Genomic DNA, 20855 nt, shown 5'->3' on the forward strand with positions numbered 1-20855 from the left:
ATGATAAGAAGAGTTCTTTTATGCCACTTTTCTCTACCAGGAGTTTCAAAGCAGCTTACATTTGCCTTCCCTTTCCTCTCCCCACAAGAGGCTGAGGCTGAGGCTGAGAAAGCCCTGATATTACTGCTCAGTCAGAACAGCTTTATCAGTACTGTGGTGAGCCCAAGGTCAACCAGCTGGCTGCATATGGGGGAGGGCAGAATCAATCCCAGCTCACCAGGTTAGAAGTTCGTGCTTCTAACCACTACACCAAGCTGGCTCACTCTAACTTGATTTGACAGTTATAATTGGACTATTCTTAGGTAATCATAATTTGAAAATGAAACTAAAATTAGCATAGTTTAGATGCAATGGTTATGTCAACATGTACAAGAACATAACTGACAGATGAAGTAATAGAGGGGATGCTTATTAAATTTGCATATGTTACTAAAATGGGGTGTAGCAAATATACTAGAAGATAAAAATCAAGATTCAGGATAACTGACGGGCTGGAAAACTTGGTGAAAACTAAGAAAATGAATTTCAACAAAGAAGCATTTAGGTAGGAAAAATCAAATGCATAATTAACTCATATACAAAGTTTCTGGGGTCTTAGTAGATCATACACTAAACATGAGTCAGCAATGTGATGCAGTAGCTAAAAAGGCAAATACAATTTTGGGCAATATCAACTTGGAGCATTGTGTTCATTTTTAGGCTTCACATTTTAGAAGGATGTTTATAAACTGGCATGTGTCTAGAGGAGGATGGCAAAGGGTCTGGAAGCAAAGATCTATGATGAAAGGTTGAAGGAGCTGGTTATATTTAGCTTGGAGATTATGATTAAAAGGTGATATGATAGCAATCAACAAGTATTTGAAGGGCTGTTATAGAGCTGTTTTCGGTTGAAATGGGTTGAAAAAAATTAATAGGTTGAAATTAAATCAGTTAAACTTTAGGAAGAACTTCTTGATAGGGTAATTCCTCTGTGGAAGAAGTTTCTTTGGAAACTGGTAGGCTGTCCTTCTTTCAAGGTTTTTAAGCAGAGGCTAGATGCCCATCTGACAGCAATGCTGATTCTGTGACTCACTTGAATTTTATCCAATTGTGAGAGGAATGGCAGGAAGGAATGAGCCAATGGCTGGGTCTTGTGGCCCTTCCTTATATATCCACACCCTTATATGCCCAGGGGTCAGGAATATATCCAGACCCTTATTATTAGGGTCAGGAAGGACATGTTCTCCAGGCCAGTGTGGCTCAGGAATTTTGAAGAGTTTTTTGGCTTCCTCTGGGCATACAGCAGGGGTTGCTTGGGAGAGGGGGGGGGGGGGAGAGATAGCTGTCAATTTCCTGCATTGTGTAAGAAGTTTAATTGGATGACCTGAGGTCCCTTCCAGCTCTGTGTTTCTAAATGTTACTCTTTCAGCAACTTCTGCATCCTGTGAATTCTCTACAATCTGTGTTTCAAACTAGTATTAAACTATTTTCAATCTAGGATTAAGCTACAAACTGTGGTTTTACTGTAAGTGAACTGTGGCTTGGGTCCACCAACATGTTTCTGTGGATGGAAGGCTTCTTCCATGCACAGTGCCATTTTTTTGCATCCTGCTGCAGCCTAAAAAGTTTCCCTGTTGAGAGCAGCATTTGGGGGGTGCCATTTTTGGCTATAGTGGGAGGATGTAAAGAAGGTCATACCATGTAGGCAGAAGCAGAAATATCAAATTAGGTGGTGCCATGAGAGTAGATAGAGGACCAGAGAGTTTATAAGTTTGAGTTACATCTAGTTATATCAGCAAACTCTGGTTTGCTGTTACCTGTCTTATGCAACGTAGAGCTCTAGATACTGTATAGAAACTGTTGTGATTACAGGATAATTTTGTATCTGTGCAATAACAAGGGGTTACTCCCAAGCCAAAACCCACCCAAACAATGTTTTCTTTGACAGTTAAAAAAATCAATCATATTCCTTAATTGAAGATGAAGAGTTGGTTTTTATACCCCACTTTTCACTATCTGATGGAGTAAAAAAGCAGCTTACAATCACCTTCGCTCCCTTCCTCTCCGCACAACAAACACCTTGTGAGGTAGGTGGGACTTAGAGACCTTTGACAGAACTGCTCAGGGAGAACAGCTCTAAGAGGACTAGCTCAAGGTCCCCCAGCTGGCTTCATGTGGAGGAGTAAGGAAACAAACCCATCTGGATTAGAGACCACCGGGCTTAACCACCACACAGTTGGCTCTCATTTCTGAGTATGACAAAGAACAGTGCACCATTTACATTAACAATGATATGGAACATATTAAATAAAATTCTGTATTATGTGTATCAGTGATCTGAAAATGTAAAACAATCAGAATTTGTGTTACATATGACATGTGGAACTTTAGTGCCAGTCTTCCATAGTAATGTATACATATTTATGTTATGTGACTGACGGGAACCAGACCCCAGCATTTCCAGGTACTCTAATATATTAGCAAGGCTAATTTCACAAAAACGTTGAACCTTCTTTTATTATGATTGTTTGCAATTGTTTATAAGGTCAGGAAGCTGTGATATATTTTGTAGCAAAGCCACTGAGAAATCTTTTTGGCATTTTACAGAGTAGCAGCCTATTGTAGCTTACACTTTTATTTGCTAAAGCCCACTTCATAAGGTACATGAAGTGACTTCTCAGTCATAATACATATACATTGTAAATAGTGCACTAAAAGGGTAAAGATGTAAAATTTCAGATAATTTTTTGACATTTTTTCCGATGTTCTTTTAAGTTTCCCAATTTAGTTGAAAAATGTTACTTGGCTTTTTCATGTTGCACATTTATAGTGAGTAAAACTTTGTCTAAGAAAGCATTTTTGCTAATTTCATAGAAGAAACCATAGGAATATTTTCCAGGCCTGTCCCAAAAATTTTTTTTCTATCATAAAAACTGGGGGAAAAATTGGAGGGATGGCAAGAAAAGTTTTATTCCTGGACTTTCCTGCCTTATCTCCCCACTTTCCCAGACTTTCACATATGCAAATATGATTTAACTTCCAGTTTGAATGGATTGTTTAAATCAACATTTGTAAGAACATATTTGGCTAGTAACTGTGTGGAAATGAGCATTGGAGAGACTGAGGTATGTAAGGTGAGCTGTGGGACCAAGGATGCCAAGAGAAATTTTCCAAAACAATGTGGTATGGAGTGTAATGTCTCCTGGCTTGGATGAGACAGTGGACAGCAAGTTTAATAGGATTGTAGGAGTGGGCTGCATTGTTGCATCAAGCAGTAAGCTAAACTTTTGCAACAAAAGCTAAACACTTAAAAAAACCAGGAAATATAATTTAAATAGAGCCTTAGTTCTCAGTAAACATGTATAAGTAAGGTGATAGCATTTTTAGAGACTTGTGTATAAATAGTAACATTCTTTATCCAAGTAATAACAGAATTTTAAACTATTGGACATTCATTTTGACATTTTCTGACAGGAAATGGAAAAGCAGTACTTTGAGAAGGATATAAATGGATGAGAAGGATAGTAAATATAAGACAAAGACTGCTACTGTAAAGAAGGTAGGTACCGTGAAGAAAGTTAGCTATCTTATTTTATTCCTAGATTGACCTGGGGATTGAGAAGTTTTACTGTTGCCCAATGTTTTATGACTAAGTAAAGGCTGATGTAGGAGTTACTTATACAGAGCCAGAATTTTTAAAAGGCAGTGAATCCACTGGCATATGAAAATGCTAATTTGTGTGGGAGTTTTCTTAACCCAATATCCACACGCTATGAATTCTTTGGGAAGATTGAAGACTGATAAAATAGGTATTTAAACCTGAAATATAGTGTCTGATTACAATAGTATAATCTCTCATTTTCTTTGCATTTAACAGCTGTAGTGTATATATGTTACTACGTCACAGATCCCGTCACTGTCAGTTTGAATTTGTCATCTTGTGGAAAATTACTTCAAGGCTATAATCGCATGCAGTTACCTGGAATTGGTTTCATTGAACAAGGTGATTTTTTTTTCAGAGTACCAAACTACACAAAACTGGTTCTTGAGAACACTTTCCCTCTTTCCCTCTTCCCCAACATTAGGAGGCAAATAGATTTTTCTTGGAAGAATTATAAAATTGTTTTTTAAAGCTAGCTTAAAGTGAAATATGGTATTGTATAGTCTTTTTGCTACAAAAAGACTGCTTGATGGGGGAGGTACATTTGTTAATTCCTTCCTCCCACTGCAGGCCTCAGTTTGCCTCTTGTACTATTAGGATTAGAGGATTGTGTTGTCGTCACATTTCTTTTTATCCTTGCTCATTCTTTTATACTTACTTTCTTATTGGATCAAAGTTGGAGTCCTGTGGCACCTCTAACGCCAACAAAGTTTTATTCAAGATACGAAGCTTTCTTGTTCACTTCAGATATGTTTTGGCTTTGGGACCCTGAAACACTGGGAAGCCCATTGCCAGGGGAATTCTATATAAGATTTGTGGTCTCCATTACAGCATGAGTTACACATTAATGTGTTAGTGTGAAGCTACATCAAATTTGCCTCAGCTGCCTTCACAGGACATGGACAAGCGAGTGCTAGTACCGATTGACATTGTTGCAGCTACCATTTGAACAAGCAGGGAATTTTATCCAATATTATCTCTTTAGTTGAATTCTGTAATTTATTTTTATTTCATTGTAAAGGTTTCTGGCCAATACAATAAAAAAGTACCTCCTACTATATATATGTAAATCACTGTTAAAAATTGGTGCATTATGATAAATATATATATATATATATGTAACTTAAGAATATAAAAGATATATTTTGAGTTACTTAAGATCAATAACTGACTGAAGGCAGAGATAATGTAGAAGCTTTTTTTATAAATAACCTCCTGCTTTGGTTGAGTACACGTATTTAGGATGGTATATTTAAAATGAACCCAACAAATTCCAAATAAAGGAACTCGAAAACCTTTAAGAGCAACTAAATTCAAATAATGCATAATCAAACAACATTTTTTAACTTTTCTCTCAAGTTCCAGCAAAAGGAAATCTCAAATGCAGTATGGAGCCAATGCAGTGGAAAGTATTTGTACCCCTTCTATGTCAGGTAAAGGGATGATGCATTCAGAATAGAGGAGGGGAAAGAAAGACACTAATCACTTTGTCCTTGATTGAATAGGGTAAGGTGGACATGGCTGTACTTTGTACCATCGTTCTTGCACCATTTGATTAAAGGCTCCATCTTCTATCTTCTAATATTGAATGAAAATCCAAAGTGAGACACAATACGAAAGCCAGTGTGGGGTAGTGGTTAAAGAGTGGCTGACTCTAATCTGGAGAACCGGGTTTGACTTCCCATTCCAGCACATGAAGCCAGTTGTATGACCTTGGGTTAGTCACGGTTCTCTTAGGGAGAGGAAGGTAAGAGTGTGTGTAAGCCACTTTGGGACTCATCCAGGTAGCAAAAAGCCAGGTATAAACAACAAATTTTTCTTCTCATATTGGGGCGCTCGGATTTAGCTGATAAGAAAGTAGGAGACAGGGTTGATCATTGATATCCTGTGTCACCTAGCGGTCTTTATAGTAGAGTAAATATAGAAAGAATGGTCTTTTACTGAGCTGATGATCACTTTAGAAAAGTACCTCATAATTTGACAGGTTTATGCTAGACTGTATTATGTGAAGGCTTGAAGAAATTAAGAAATTCAGATACCTGTAGTGTTTTGTGAAGTCCCCCCTCCCTCGAATGACTAATGAATGGGAATGTTTTAAAAATATTATGACTTCTTCCTTGTCATTCAGATATTTCATAATTATGATCCATTCTGTAATCCATGCAGAAGCGTATGTGCATTGCTCTGACAGAAATGCAACTCCTTACATGTGGGAGGGAGTGTTGATAGTGGCAGAGGAATCTCATGTGCAGAGTAGCGCATATGGGAAAGGGAAACAAATGACAGGAAAGGGAATCATCCTATCCCATAAAAATATTTAAAAACTGGTACTGAAAACAAGCTAGTTTGAAAGAGATGAGAAGCTTGGCTCACAGAATCACTGAATCATATAGAATAAATATTTTTCAGTTTTTTAAAAATGCATAAAGATCTAAGTGAGGGGTTAGAATCTTAAGAGCCAGCTTGGTGTAATGGTTAGGAGCGCAGATTTCTACTCTGGAGAGCTGGGTTTGATTCCATGCTTCCCCAAATGCAGCCAGCTGGGTGACCTTGGGCTTGCCACAGCACTGATAAAGCTGTTTTGACTGAGCAGTAACCATGAGCGCTTTCTCAGCCTCACTGAACTCACAAGGTGTCTGTTGTGGGGAGAGGAAAGGAAAGACAAATGTAAGCTGCTTTGAGACTCCTTCAGGTAAAGAAAAGCTGCATATAGGAACCAATTTTTTTTTCTAAATATGCATTTGTTAAAGTATTTTTGCAGGCCCTCCTTACACACCTCCAAAATAATCAATTTTTGGTGAAAATTTTTAGTGGATCTGGGGAATTTAGAGTTCGCACTCTCTACAAATCAGCTGCTTCTGTTTCATTTACTACTTCTAGCCCACAAATGACCTTTCGGTGGTACTCAGGGTTGCTATCTTATATTTTCAGTTGGTTGGGTTTTTTGTTTTATTTTTCAGCTTGCCAGCTGGTAGAAAGAGATGTTCAGGCATGTTAGGGTGTAACATTGTACAAGTCACTGAATATGTATGTCTTTCACTTCAGTTTTAAAAAAATCACATACTTTAAATAGCATTACTGTATGAGTTATAAACAATGGCCATTATATATTCTTGAGTAACTGTTTTCTGGATTTCATGTCTTCTAAAATTAGCTTTCATGAGGGGTTGCCTTGTCCCCCTTGCTTGTCCACTTGACTCTGAAACATATGTCCCTTCAAGTGTCCTAGGGATAGATCTAGGGCAAATCCTGAAACTTTGAAACTTTCAGTGCTTGAGCAGAATGCAGTGTCCAGGGTCCTCACAGCAACACCATTGAGATCCCACATCCACCCTGTTCTACAACAGTTAACTAGTTGAAATCCAGATCATACTTAAGATTTTGGTAATTACATTCAAGGCCATGTGTGGTCTGGGCTTAGTGTACCTGAGGGACCGCCTCTCTGCCTATGCCCCTCAAAGAGCTCTGCATTCTACCACCTCCAACCTGCTAGTGCTCTCTGGCCCCAAGGAAGTCCTCTTGACCTCAATCAGGGCCAGAGTCTTCTTTGTCCTGACCCCCACTTGGTGGAACAAGCTCCCAGAGGAGATCAGGGCCCTAACGGAACTAAAACAGTTATGCAGGGCCAGCAAAACAGTTATGAGGACCTCTGCCAGGCATTTAGTTGAGGTTGATCGAAGCCAATCAGGGCTGGTTTGTAGGAGGGAAGGAGGGCTGGTGTGCAGTTTGAGACAGCTCTCTGACTCTCCCTCCGTTGCAGCAGGGACGGCTCTCTCTGTGACTCTGTCAGTAGCTTAGGGCAGCTCTCTCTGACTCTCCCTCCGTTGCAGCAGGGACGGCTCTCTCTGTGACTCTGTCAGTAGCTTAGGGCAGCTCTCTCTGTGTCTCTCTCTGCCTCCTTCACAGCAGGACTGATAGGGAATGAGGGCTCGTGTTTGGTCTGGCAGGGCTCTGTGTGTCTGTCTCTGGAGTGTCTGAGAGGACTGTGGCTAGCGTCCAGGGAGGGAGGGCGGGAGCTGTAGGGGCAATGCTGGCTGCACCCTGATTGGCCCTATTCCAACTTGGACCGCTGGACACGTCTCTCCCCCCCGCCCCCTGGGCTGTTTCACAAATTTATAGAGGAACCATGGATGGATAAGGATGTTATTTTCTCTGTTTATTGCTATTTTTACTGTTATCTTTATTGGTTATAGTCACAGAGTTGGATGTACTGTTCTTTTCCATGTGAACTGCCCTGAGCCTTAGGGGAGGGTGGTAAACAAATGCAATTAAATAAATAAATTTTATTTATTTAGGATACTGCATAGTGCAGGAGGTTGGACTAGATGACCCATGAGGTCCCTTCCAACTCTATTATTCTATGTTTCTAAATAAATAATAAAAATGCCTGGTTTGAACATCTCCATGCTGTCCTCAACTTCCTTGGTCTCTCTGTAGTCTTTCATCGAGTTGAGGATCCCTGACATTCGTCATGCATCAGGTTTCCATGTCTTTGTTCTAAGCAGCAATGTGATCTTCCTTAACTGTAAACGTGCTTAGTGATTGTTTCCTCAGGCAACATTCATGCTCTGCCTTTCTCTTCCCTCAGGATTTTATTCTTAAGCTCCTGTTATGTTTGTGCACTGGTAGGATCCATATGTAGTTTGATATTGTACTATTGTAATAATTCCTCTCCTGGATTTTCCTGTCCAGACAGGAATATACAAAGGTGAATGATTATAATATGGGTCATTTCTTTGAAGACCTGAGGCTCCATTTGGGATTGCAGAAAAATACAAAAAACAAATTTAAAAAAACTACACGTTCAACCAAACATTTTAATGACAATACCAAGATCTTGTAGGACTAGATTGTGAGCTCTTGGCCACCAGTTTTGAAAAGGAAGGAATGGCTGGTCACTTGCTGCATGTGATGGTCAGCGGGGGAGGAGCAAGAATTGCTACTGAGCCAGGCAGGTAATTGTGGAGAAACAGAAGCTGTCATTGGCTGACAGGCAGGTGAGGAAGAGCTGGAGCTATGTGTCACTTGGGCAGAGGTGGCTCTGTAAGTCAGTAGGGAAGCTGCATGAGCCAGGAAGAAAAGGGAGCAGGTGGATGTGCCAGCATTGGGGTGGTCTGGTAAGGAATAGGGTGTGAGGGCAGGATAGAATCCATCCCTTACCGATATTGCATCTCCGTGTTGGGTTGATAGTTTAGGAGAGTTACATGTTGTTTCTCCAGGGATTTGTTTGAGGCAGCTCACAAAGCAGAAGGGATAAAATAAATCTCAATAACGAAACGGGTTATAAAAATGGACTAAAACATTCCGCAGCCTAAAATGAGATTAATAATACCTTCTTCGTACTATAAACAGTTTGTTAAAACCTGCAGTTAAAGCTAGCCTGTGTAAAAATAAAATACTTTGCCTGGTGCCTTAGGGGTAGAAAGGTGGGTACCAGGTGGTACTCAAGAGGGAGAACATTCCAAAGCTGAAGACTGAAAAAGCTCTATCCTGGTCACCATCTGTCTCATCACTGCAGGTGGGGGCTCACACTGTGGGAGTTGTCAAAAACATCTTAACTGGCAGGCTGGACTGCTTGGAAGAAAGCTTGTATTCAGTCTATTTCCTTGTCTTGTTCTTTGTGTGTGGCTGTAGCTATCTGTATCTTTTCCTTTGTTCCTTGGCCCAAACCACTTTTTTATGTGCCTCAGTCCACTCATGCCTATCAAGAACTCCATTTCAAATATCTGTCATCCACATCTCATCATTAGACAATATCATAGCTCTTCTTCTAATTCCCATAATGCTACTCCTGCATCCTGTCCAAAATCCTTGTCCATGTGTGCTAAAACTCTTTAGGACTTTCTATGCTTGTTTCCTCTAATATTTTCTCATTCAGCTGTTAACACTTCAGTTGCCTTACCTGATAAACAGTTCTGCTCATTTGTCTCTTGCTGTTCCTTATGCCTGAAATCACGGGAGCTTATTTATGGGAAATTTTTTGATATTCTGTAATTATTTTAGGGGATGCTTTATTTTCTAGAAGTTTTTTTCTCTTTAAAAGTCAGGGCTTGTCTTATTTTGATATGGCAGTGTTGATTATACATATCAGCCAGATCCAGAAAGCTACATTTCGTGTATACAGTGTGTTGGGTGAACCTATGTTTTTTTTTTCTTTGAGCAGCTGGTCTACATGCTACATCCGAAACTGCTTTTGGTTTGCCTTGAGGCTGGATGGGGAGGGGAGTCTGCTGTTCAGACCCTTAATTTGCTTGTAGAACATTGCATTGTTTGAATCCATAATGTTATTTTGTAAACACAGATACTAAATATTGCCTTGAACAAAATTGAAGACATTTATTTGACAGTGGAATTTTAAAAACAAAAACCTAAGGTCATAAAGCAACCCTTGCAGTGATTTTTATAAGGGTGAAATTGCCAGGGAATTGCTACATGGTAACAAATTTTGATTCTTGCTGTGTACACAATCCAGTCAGCTGGAAATGTGCTTCCATTGAGGGGGGGTGTCAGATGTGCCCAGATGTCACAGCTAGAGAAATTGGTCTGGACCAGCTCAGTGACTTGGGACCAGTTCTGATTTTTCTGTAATTAATTAATCATAGATGAAGTTTAAAGTTTATTTTATTTATTTAGGAATTTATATCCTACACTTTCACACAAAGTTCCCATGGTGGGTCACAACAATACATATATACATAATAAATAATCTAAAGTACTTTAAAAACATTTGAAACATAACCCCCACCCTACTTCACACCCTTGCATGACAGCAACCAAAGGACACTTAACTTAACTAGAGCCTCTTGTGGCGCAGAGTGGTAAGGCAGCGGTCTGAAAGCTTTGCCCATGAGGCTGGGAGTTCAATCCCAGCAGCCGGCTCAAGGTTGACTCAGCCTTCCATCCTTCCGAGGTCGGTAAAATGAGTACCCAGCTTGCTGGGGGGTAAACGGTAATGACTGGGGAAGGCACTGGCAAACCACCCCGTATTGAGTCTGCCATGAAAACGCTGGAGGGCGTCATCCCAAGGGTCAGACATGACTCGGTGCTTGCACAGGGGAAACCTTTATCTTTACCTTTAACCTACACTTTCACACAAAGTTCCCATGGTGGGTCACAACAATACATATATACATAATAAATAATCTAAAGTACTTTAAAAACATTTGAAACATAACCCCCACCCTACCTCACACCCTTGCATGACAGCAACCAAAGGACACTTAACTATAAAGGTTACAGTATATGCAATATTTAAGGTTTAAATATGTAAAATAAAATATGCAACACATTCTTCTGGATTGCCAAGATATATTAACAGACATATATTCTAAAGAGCTGTATAAGTCATTTCATGCCAGTCTCTTCTTAAAGTCTTGGCAAATGACTACCTCTCAAATTTCTTTCCTTCAGGAAATATGTATATACTAGTACCAAAGCCTGACAGGCTATTGAAGGGCAGGAGGGCACCTGCAGATCAGGGTGGCCAAGCTCACTGGCAGGGCTGCCGTGCACTGCATGAGCCCTCCTGCCCTCTATCCTTCCGCCTTTTTTCCTGTAGAACAGGGTGGGCCAGTTTGCAAGCTGGGCCGGATGGTCCCTGGACCTCACCTGGTAACCAGGAGGCCGGAAAACACAGGGTGGCACAGCGGAGTGCACCCAGACAGGCTGCCCTGCTCCTCTGGTGGCAAGGAGGCTGGGGAGCTCAGGGAAGATATGGCAGAGTGTGCCTGGATAGACCTGCTTGCCCTCCCAGTAAGGAGGCTGATAAACATGAGTCAGTTGTGGTGGAGCACACCTGGATGGGCCTCCCTACCTAGCCAGTGGCCAGGAGGTTGGTGAGTGTGGGGTGGCTGTAGCAGAACATACCTGGACAGCAACCAGGAGGCCAGTGAGTGCAGCCATGGCAAAGGGCACCTGGACTGGCCTTCCTGGCGGCCAGGAGGCTGGTGGGCACTGCAAGGCGCAGTGCAACTGGACGGGCGTCCCCCTTCCGCTATTAAGGGGATATCCCCCATTGAGGGCCAATCAGAGGCTTCACATGTCATTAGAAGGATAGCCATCTTTTTATGTGGTATGATAATGTATATTAATGCTGAAAATTATATACATTCATTTTAAACTCATGCTGTTGGGAAATCGATTTGCTGTGCTTGGCATTTTTAACTGATTCTGTTTAAAGATGGATAACCCCAATGTATTTATTCGCCTAATCTTAATTTTGAGCTGAGTATTTCATCCAATATTGCACTTTGGTCTTTTCAGTATTAATACGGAATTGTGGCACACACATAGCTCTGAGTTTATGTTAAGGGAGCATTTACAGCAAGTATTTCTGTCTTGTAAGCTGTAGAAAAGGTTTCTTGCATCATTTGGTGTGTTTCAGCATTGCATTCCTAGCTAGTTTAGGATGACTTAGCTATAAGGTGGATAGGTGAGAGAAACAAACCCTTCATCATGACTAAAAATTCCTCGTGGATTGCTGTGTTTATCCCAGGAAGCCACCACATACAAACGTATTCAGAATAGAGCTGCATCTGTGATGGACAAGTGGTGTACATGAAGATGGGGGAAATGGAAAAGATGATGATTTAGATAGGTGAACTGATTTAGATAGGTGAACTGTTATAATATTGTTTCCCCCTCCATTTTTTCTTCACAATAAACATATTCGGTTGAGAGTGTGTGATGGCCCAAAGGTCACTTCCCTACTGTAAACTGCCGTGAGACATTTGAGAGCGGCGGTATATGAATATAAAAATAAATAAATAAAATAAATACATATGGGATTTGAGCCTGGATCTCCCAGATCATAGTTCACTGATCATAGTTCACCCTATTTTGGGTGAAATAGGCCAAGCGTTCTGTCTTACTTTCTGCATTGTTTATCCTGGAATCTTTTCCCTGGAATCCAAAAGTAGTTGAATAATGAGGGAGACCTCATAATTTGAGATTTGAGAGAACACTTTGAACAATTGAATGACTTTTCAGGAATTCAGTTACATAAAGATTACTTTGCCAGAAGATGAAGACACATTTATTCAAACTAGCAAAAAACTGTTGAGGACTTCTAAGGTTGAATGCTGAAGAGAAGGGTGGGGGGAGGGAGTTTCTAAACACTTCCTGGTATAATAAACATCCCAAGGCGAGGAGGCAGTGTTGCATGGGAATGAGTGAAGAAGGTGTTCGTTTTTGTTATTTCCCCAAAAAGTAGCCTTAAAGTGCTAAGCAGGCAGTTAGTGTTACAAATTGTAAACTCACGGAGACAGGGGTCCATTTCTTATATTGCTATATAAAGTGCCATGTAGACTAATGGTTCTGTGTAAATACTGATGTTAGCTTATTGAAAATAATATTAGTTTATTTAGAAAACTTCTACAATATCCAAAAATAATTTTTGCTGTCTAATTTTGAGTACTCTGTACATGTGGTGTCTGTGTGTATATAAGTTGTCAGTTCAGAGCTTATTTCTCTAATACTAGATGTTAACCTGATTAGGAATTCAGATTACTTGGACAGCATTTTAAAATTGCCTGCTTTTAATAGGTACAAGAGTGGCAGTATTTCAAGAGGAAGAGATTATTCAGACAACAGAAATTGTATAGTAGATTATTCTCTTTTCTCCTTCCTTCTCCTTTGCCTCATTAGTAGTGTCAAAAATTTAGAGTGTGCATTTTTCTATAGCAGTTTTGGCTGCAATGCACAGAAGTAAGAAGTGCTGTATTAATTTTGTGATCTCTTGAGGCCATTTAAATTTTTATCTTTTTTAAAAACTGTGAAAAGTAGGGATATGTCTCATGCATTTTAACTACTGGAAAAAACACTGAATACTCTTAGCAGTCCCTCCCTACTACTATTTATTTGTCATGTGTAGCATTTGACTAAAAGTTTGCAGTGGAAGGACAAATGTCAATCAAAGATGGCCAGACTGCTACAATAATATTACCATGAAAGTTGGTACCAAGAGTCTTTTCCAGTCATAAACCTGGGCTGTTGGCAGGTAAATCATAGTCACTCAGCCAATCCTACCTTGCTAGACTGTTGTGTGGTAAATTAAACTTGGTAATGGGAAAAGTGGTGTACTCTCAGGCTTAAATTGATTTCTTTAATTAAAAAAACTTGAAAGGCAAAGAATATGTGACAGCAAAGGGCCATTCAAATGGTAGTTGTGCTAAAACTGTTTTCTGAAAATGCTTGAAAATAAAGTTAGTACCTTCTTTTCTGAATGACGTGAGACTGTATAGTACTGAAGCATTTGCTTTTTGCATGTTAGTTTTGTTCATTGCTAGAGATACTATTGGAAAGTCAGACTTCACAAATTGATTCTGATGATCCTAAAAAAAACAATATGCTTTTGGAATTGAGCTACTTTAGAGGCACAAATTCTGTTTTCTATTAGTTAAGTTGCCTGTTGTCTTAGCTCAATAGGTAGTAGTGAGACACATTTTCATGGTATGTATTCTTTAGAAAGTTCTTTGGAATGTGAACTGTTGGGAGACTGGTGTCAGCTCCTTCCCTGTTGTCTTGCTGGTAAATCTGTTCTCAGAAGATGTGTTGTTAACAGCACAAGACAGTTTTGTAGTTCTTCGGCTTCGTCTGGGCCTCTTGGAAGCAAATAAGGACAGTTGCTCTAAATCAAGGTTTATTGCAATACTGACAAATTTGTACGCTTAGTATATTCAGTTCATTTTTGATATTTAACATCAAGTCTACATTTTTCTAAAGTAGGTAAGTCTGGTTTGTATGTACTCAATGTTAAAACAGTTTAAATTAAAAGCTAGAGAAGCTGACTGTGACTTAATGGCAAAAAATAAAAATACAAGCATTGAAACCCAGCCTCGTCTACAGAAAAGGTTTTTGATCTGTCTCCCAGTTGAAACTATACTTGGTATACACAAACCTAAGGGCTTTTATTAAAAAAATGAAATCTGAGTATGCTGAACGGGGACCCCAGTACCACTTTGGGGAAGGGTCCCTGAGTCACAGTACTCTAAATATTCTTCGAGGTACAGATTAACCCATATTTAAATGGTCATCTAGTTAATTACAGCAGAACACATAAAGGGTTCATCCAACAACAAAGTAGATTGGCTCAGCAGATAAGCCATATAGGAACGGGAGTGGTCCCTCCAAAGGAAGTTCTTTCTGTAGATAGTAAAGTGATTCGGACAACCACAAGTAGACCTCTTTTCCTCCCCAGCAAATCAGTACCTTAATTGCTAAGGACAGAAGTGACAGATGTGCTCATAGTTCCCTGGCTCAAGATTCTATTGTGACTTCCCCATCTCCCAGTTCTGCTAAGGGTCCTCCAGAAGATCAAAGATCATTGAGCAGGCATATTTGTGGCTACATTCTGGCCATGCTGGCTGCGGTTCTCAGCCCTCTAGGATATCAGTAGAACCCCCCTGAAAATATACCAGTCTCCTTAGACATATTGTCTGGCAACTCAATCCTGCTTGGATGTACTTCTTACGACCGGGATGCAATTACAGTGTGACAGACAATCAACCCACAAAATAAACAATACATCTTGAAAACCTTCATACAATAGTGCAGAAAAAAGGGGGTTAACCCCTTAAAGCCATTACCCACCTCAATTTTAGCTTTCCTGTAAGAAGGCATCAAGAGAAAGCTTAAGGAACCTACACTGAAATAGCAGGTAGTTGCCTTAGCTACTGTTCTACCCCATATCCCATATCAAAGGAGTATGTATTTCTTGTCAAAGGCAACCTTTACATCTTCCATAAAACAAAATAGTCCTTAGACCTGATCTCCCCATTTATCCCAAAGGTTAAATCCAATTACCTCGGGACCCAGGAACTGCACCTATTGTTATTCTATCCAAAGGAAAAGGCTTAGCACACTCACAATGTTAGAAGAGCCCTAAAGTACCACTTACAGCAAACCAGTTTCCTTTAAAAAATTATACTATTTTTATCTCCATATCCCTTTCAACCAAGGGCCAAAGAATGTCCAGGTTGGCCATAAGCAGCAGGTATCATGGCTCATTCTGTCTGGAGTGCTGCCACCAACATGGGCTTTGTTTATCATGCTACCATCAAAGATGTTTGTAAATTAGCAACCTGATCTTCACTATCCATCTTCATCAAATGTTACATTACAAAAAGCAACATACATTTTAGCTGATGTTGCCTTAAGTCATCATCAGGAAGAAAGTAAAGCAAGTTCTAACTGCTGAGTCACCAAACTGGAGACAGGAAGCTGAAAATTAGTTCTACCTCTTTTGATTGGATGGTGGGAATCACTGCGTTAAGATGTCCTCCTTTCCTCAGAGGAAAAGGACGCTTCATGTTAAGTATCTAATGGCCTGTTTGTGTCAGACCTAGAGAACTGCCAGTCTTGAATGAATACCCTACCATCTCTTGGCCCAAGTGATTTATGTATGCCTTCATGCTATTGTCCCTCATTCCCAGGTTAATGAGTAAATTCAGTGGAGAAGAAACAATACTTATATGCATAGCTTGTCATTTGCACTGCAGGTAATATTTTTCTTGGCTGGCATCCATAATTAATCTATAGAAGATCCTGGGAGAGTTAGATATATCTCAGGGACTAATGTTACATACAGCCCACTTTGGTTACAGCTAACCATCTGGAAGCTGAACAGAGACATTGACTAGATGATGGGTTTCATGAAATATGCTGTCCTATAGTAAGTCCTGATTATTTTCACTAGTGGTGAAGCCCACTTTAAAAGCAGGTAGCCACCTGTTGCTGTGAGTTGTAGAGAGCTACACAAGCATGGTGGAGAATGTAGCGGCCTCACTCTGTCTCTTAGAGGCAAGGAGGCAGCGAACAGTGGTGAGGCAAGGGTAGGAGAGGTGGCCAGTCTTTGCAGCCCCTGCTGGTGTGAGGAGGTGTACTGGCTGGTCACACTGACCTGCATGGCTTACCTCCTACCGGTTCTTTGTGCTTGGGCAAAATGGGGGTGGGAAAGAGTCCCTGATTAGTCCTCAGTGGGGTGAGCCTTCCCAGTGCGTGCCAATCAGAGGGCCAGCATGTCATCGGAAGCACCCTTCGCATTTTATGTGCTATGATGATGATGATTCTAAGGACATAAACATGTTGGTGTAAGGACATGAAGCAAGACTCATTAAAGCCCTCAATCCAGCAAGTTCTTTATATATATTAAAGTTTACAATTGGCCATTGTGTGTATTATGCAGTGTTGTATGAGGACAAAGGTGTGTTGCATTCATGTTTTATACAGTGTTCTGGTGTGGATGACTACAGGACTGTTGTCAATACTGCTTTGAAGTAATGATTTGTCATGTTAAAGCAAGGTTTTTGCTTCAGCTAATCAAGAGACTTTCTTTGGGAATTTGCCTAATTGCTGCCAGTTGCTGAGCCATAATGCATGTTGATCAGACTTCAAAGCAGATGAAGCCTTTTCTTACTGGCATATTGAAATGCTCTGCTCTCAAGAACATAAGAACTTACCTTATGTCAAGTCAGACTATTGATAGATCTAGCCCAGTGCTGTCCATTCCTTTAGCAGGCAGTAGCTGTCCCAAGGGATCAGTCAAATCTTTCCTAACCCAGTTAGCTGAGATTCTTTGCCTAGAGAGGCAGAGCATGGTACTCCACCATCAAACTGTGGCCATTCCTCAGCACTAATGTCGTACCACTCATGGTGCTTGTAGAGGGGATACCTTTAATAAAAAGCATTATATGAATTTTGTGTTCGAGTTTTTCCAAGTTAGTCCAGGAAAAACTATCATTACCCAGATCAGTGAGGGGTGTTGATACTGCCCTTCCTAAAAATCAGTAGTTTGGTTTACTGAGTTATAGTCTCAAAATTAGGGCAGAATAGAGTTGTGAGAGCAGAAGAGATCTGAGAAACCCACATTGCATGAAATACCAGTATGAATAATCAAGAAATACATTTAAACATGCTGATTAGTCTAGCAGAGAATTTGTGTTCTTGGGGTTTATGGGTTTGTTTGTTTTTTGCTATTACTCCCAACAGGAGCTCCTTTAATTATCTAAAGGAGAGAAAGTGAAAGCAAGAGGGCATAATGCTTTATGAATATATCACATGCAATTGATTCCCCCCCACCCAAGTACCCTATGCCACCCAGAATTAAATACACTGAGACAGCACATTGAGATAGAGTTTATTATTATTACTACAGTTCTATAGTTGATATATCACTGTGAAGTTTTTATCAGTGTTGAAGAAATGTAGGTTGTACACTGCTCTGAGTGTGGATGCAGAGAGGGGCAGTTAACAAAACATTAATCAAATAATAAAAAAAATAAGTTTCTTATTTCAACAGAGGTCTTTATTTGGTTATGGGATTGTGCAGGGTTTTTTTTTTTTTTGCATTTTTAGACACTTCTTTTCACACAAACAACTGAGATATCTGGTCTTCCCATTTCTTGTGAAAGGAATATAAATTACGTTTTAAAAAATCCAGCATTCACAATGTGTTTTAATGATAATATAAAGCTTGTAGTATACCTCAGCAACTATAGCTGTGAGTAGAGGTGTGTATTCAGTTGTATTTGAGTAAAAAAAAAAAGCCCTCAAAATACTTTACCAATATTTTCCAGGTATTTTGAAGTTGAATACAGATCAGAGAAGCTGACTTGCTACTGGTATAGCTGATAAAGCTGCTTTGTGGGGGCAGGGTATATTTGGCTATATTGAAGAGCTGGTTTAAAGGAAAAGTTTAAAGGGCTATGAAGTTAACTTTCAGTTTCCTAGGGCTTTACCCCATCTTTTGCTCTGGTTTTCAGGGTAACAGGAAGGAGAGGGAAGAAGCATATTTGCAGCCCAATGGTGATAAGAACTAAAAGTGAGCCAGAGTATTGATAGCAACTGAGGATCAGTTAAAATGGGAAATAGAAATAAATCCTTATTTGCACTTGAGTTCCCCAGGTCCTTTCACATAAGACTTCATGGTAAAACTTTGCAGATTTATAGGGATGATCTTTTAAAGTCATTAATAGCATTAGCTAAGCTTCAATTGCCAATAAAAGTGTTTTAATTTCTTTAATTTTACCCAAATGTTCCTGGTAATATAAGTTGGTAAAAGAGTTAACTGGAGAAGTCAGACTAGAGCAGCTCTTCTGGTTGGTGGGACCTTTCGCCCTAAACTGCGCCTAAATCTCTTTGCATACTAGTTCTTTAAAGTTCAGCTATGTGGTTGATGAGGAGGCAGTGAATTGAGCAACAAGATCGTAAACTATACATTCATTCATGACACAATCCGTACACTTTCAGATGAGGGGAAAAGAATCTATGTGTTGGTGTGTGTGTATATTTGTTTTGGATCTGATAAATGAGATGCATTGCTTTCTTTAGCTGTATGAAAAACTGTATCACTCAGTTCTGACTAGGAACAAATGACAGTACTTGCAATTTACACATTTCCTATTTAGATTTTTTGGTCCCAGAACATCTAGAGCATTAATGGAAATGCTTGAAAGATATATCAATGGTATATGACTCCAGTAAAATGTATTAAAATTCCTTGAATAAGTGCTGGAAATGTGAACAACATGATGGAACATTTTATCGCATGTGGTAATCTTGTAATAAAGCTAAAAATACTTGGATACAAATACATTCATTAATGCAGAAGGGTTTAAAGACTAATCTGCAAATCTACAAATGAGACCAGAAGCTTTCCTTTTTGGATAGACTACTTGAAAATAGACTGCTTGAAAATAGCCATGGAACTCTGTTCTTCTATAAAGGTAAAGGTAAAGGTATCCCCTGTGCAAGCACCGAGTCATGTCTGACCCTTGGGGTGACGCCCTCTAGCGTTTTCATGGCAGACTCAATACGGGGTAGTTTGCCAGTGCCTTCCCCAGTCATTACCGTTTACCCCCCAGCAAGCTGGGTACTCATTTTACCGACCTCGGAAGGATGGAAGGCTGAGTCGACCTTGAGCCGGCTGCTGGGATCGAACTCCCAACCTCATGGGCAAAGCTTTCAGACAGCTGCCTTACCACTCTGCGCCACAAGAGGCTCATTATGTTCTTCTATAAGATAATAATAATAGTAGCAAGACTATTATATGCACAGATTTGGAAAACTTCAAGAATACTCACAATAGTGGACTGGTTGTTGAAGATGTTAGAATTTGCAGGAATTTTAATAGACTTGAGAATATATTTCTAAGAACTGTGAATGAATAAATGTTAGAATTTTAGGTTAGAGGTCTTTAAATTCTAACTCTTGCAACTAGTGGAGGTCTTTAATGATGCTTTGAAAGATGGCTAATAAAATAGGAAATCTTCATTATAGTATGGAATAATTAGCCAGCTTATTGCTATGTTTTTGCATTGATATATATAGCACAAATAAAGCTTCCAGTATTTACCATTCTTTTTCAAGAGATACAGAGTGATCCTACGCATATATTTATTCAGATGCACATCCCACAATTTGGTGTGACTTCTTTTCAGGTAATAGTCATTAGAATGACTGCTTTAGGCTAAACTAATAAAGCATTTGCAGCTGCCTTCTTTTGAGACAGACCATTGATCCATCAAAGTCAGTTTTGCCTACTCTGACTGGCAATGACTCTACATGGTTGCAAATAGAGGTCTTTAAGTAGAGATACTGGGGATTGAACATGGGACCTTCTGTGGGCAAAGCAGATGCTCTGCCACTGAGCCATAGTCCCCTCCAATCTTTCAATATCCCTTCTGAGTCAGATACATTGGTCCATCTGTTCAGGGTTCTTCCTTTAGTGGACAAGCATGGAAGACTACAATTGAATGATGGAAGTTGATAAGATTTTCTCTGTTGTTGCCTCTCAACAACTGGCATTTTCTTGGCATGCTGTTAGATGAAGGGCAGTTTAGATGTATGAGACAGTGCCTCTCAAGTTCGCCTCAAACTTCAGTAGTGATTGTCCAGAATTTTAGATGAATAAGTAGCCGTGTTGGTCTGAAGTAGCACAAAAAAAAAATCAGAGTCCAGTAGCACCTTTAAAGGTGCATTTTAAAGATGAATAAGACAGGACATTAACATACAATTTCCAATAAAAATGAGGAAAAAACAGCAGGTGGTGCTGACGTTTTTCTTTTAACAGAAGATGACCATTAACATGTTTGGATATTAACACATTTCAAAAGTCCCTCTACATGTGTTGTAATATAATGTATTGGCAGCATTTTAATTAGTAATGTTACCCAAGGCTCACAATTAATAGGTTTGAATTATAAATTTAGTCTTGCCT

At 39.7% G+C, this 20855-nt stretch overlaps 1 protein-coding gene across 4 annotated transcripts in view; it reads left to right on the forward strand.

The window, feature by feature from the left end:
* Nucleotides 1-20855, forward strand: part of NIPBL (NIPBL cohesin loading factor) — a 142991-nt gene that overhangs the window by 17655 nt on the left and 104481 nt on the right. The window contains exons 2-3 of one of the 4 annotated variants that reach the window (XM_077346989.1): nt 3454-3538; nt 3857-3982. The exons of the other annotated variants lie outside the window; for them this stretch is intronic. The gene's annotated coding sequence lies outside the window, so the exon portion shown is untranslated. The remainder of the gene's footprint in view (nt 1-3453; nt 3539-3856; nt 3983-20855) is intronic. 4 annotated transcript variants of the gene reach the window in all.

This window comes from Paroedura picta, chromosome 7 (assembly GCF_049243985.1).
Source record: "Paroedura picta isolate Pp20150507F chromosome 7, Ppicta_v3.0, whole genome shotgun sequence".
In the NCBI taxonomy this organism is placed as follows: domain Eukaryota; kingdom Metazoa; phylum Chordata; class Lepidosauria; order Squamata; family Gekkonidae; genus Paroedura; species Paroedura picta.